Source organism: Myotis brandtii, unplaced genomic scaffold, assembly GCF_000412655.1.
Source record: "Myotis brandtii unplaced genomic scaffold, ASM41265v1 scaffold1419, whole genome shotgun sequence".
NCBI classification, from domain to species: domain Eukaryota; kingdom Metazoa; phylum Chordata; class Mammalia; order Chiroptera; family Vespertilionidae; genus Myotis; species Myotis brandtii.
In genome coordinates this window covers 35,897-37,384 of record NW_005355078.1, presented here as the reverse complement: position 1 = coordinate 37,384, position 1,488 = coordinate 35,897, and the positions used below count along the sequence as shown (strand labels likewise).

The following is a 1,488-nucleotide window of genomic DNA, read 5'->3' as shown; positions in this document are numbered from 1 at the left end:
TGACCGACCCTGCTCTGTGTGTGACAGGGTATGGAGCCCCAACCCCCCTGATGGGCCCTGCTCTGTGAATGACAGGGGGCAACGCCCCACACCCTGATCGGCCCTGTTCTGTGCATGACAGGGGATGGCGCCGCAACCTCCCCATCGACCCTGCCTTGAGTGTGACAGAGGCCGGTGCCCCAACACCCCATCGGCTCTACCCTGAGCGTGACTAGGGGTGGCACTGCAACCTCCCGATCCACCCTGCTTTGTGCAAGACAGGGGGCGGCGCCCCAACTCCCCAATTGGCCCTGCTCTGAGCCTGACCAGGGGCTGTACCTAGTTGGGCCTCTTCTCCTCTGCCACCCGGGAGCAGGCCTAAGCCAGCAGGTCGTTATCTCCCGAGGGGTCCCAGAATGCGAGAGGGCATTAAGTATGCTGAGGGACCCCCCTCCCCCCTGAGTGCACAAATTTTTGTGCACCGGGCCTCTAGTATATAATAAGTATGAAATCTATACCAAAAACTAATGTTGCCTAGAAACTCTTACTGAGAAAACATTTCTCTGATAAATGTGTTTGGAATTTAAGTAGTTTCTCAACTAGAATGAGAATGCCCTGGGGGGAATGTATCTAGCATTGTAAATGACAATGAAAATCTCAGTGCCAGGCATATTTCTCTTTGCTTAACAAATAGCATACTTATGTGTCTATCTTTCACAGGAAGACAAAAGCTCTCTGAGTCAATTAGCTTTAAGACCTCACAGGTAAGAAAATCAAACCTAATTGAAATGCATTATGGCAATTCCATGACTGCTTATCTTGTCTGCATTAACTAGGATCTAACTGATTGTTCTTCTAAAGGGCAGTGCATATTTGTGAATATGCAATGAAGCATCTAACAAAAAATCAGTGTGTCCTTGGGCATCACTGCGATTTCTCAGTGACAGTGAGGACAGGAAAATGAAGATTCACTATAGTAACACTTCATAACAAGAAAAACACAAGATGAAAAGGGTATCTTCAGCATTAATGTTAGATCCTTACATCTGATAGACACAACAAGTTTCTGAGCCAATACAATATTGACAAGAGGCTCTTCTGAAATAATATTTTCATGAGACATTATTATGAATTGATAGGTGCCTACAAACTATGATACACTCATCTTCATTTTGTTTGGATTTCATGTCAGAAGTTCAGTAACCATGTTCCAAAATGTGAAATTTTTCAGGTCAATGGGGGAAAAAAGGAGACATATGTACTACTAAAGGGTGTCCCAAAATTCACGCAAGAAGTAATTTTGATAGAAAACACAGGTTTATAATTAAAAATTGTAAATTTTTTATTGAGTCATAAAGTATACAGTATAGGGTTGTGTATGAAATAGTATTTAAGGTAAATGGCCTCCACGGCACAAAAAACTGGATTATCATGTCGTGATAGCGAGCACCGTTAATTGTTATTGCCTGAGCAGCCACATTTCGGTCATGGAAAATTTCAACAAAAGAG

At 43.5% G+C, this 1,488-nt stretch overlaps 1 long non-coding RNA gene across 1 annotated transcript in view; it reads left to right on the top strand.

Annotated features, from left to right (window-relative positions):
• Positions 1 to 786, top strand: part of LOC106725186 — a 6,962-nt gene extending 6,176 nt beyond the window's left edge. The window contains exon 3 of the long non-coding RNA XR_001361052.1: positions 700 to 786. This is a non-coding gene — a long non-coding RNA (uncharacterized LOC106725186). The remainder of the gene's footprint in view (positions 1 to 699) is intronic.
• The last annotated feature ends 702 nt before the right edge of the window (positions 787 to 1,488 follow it).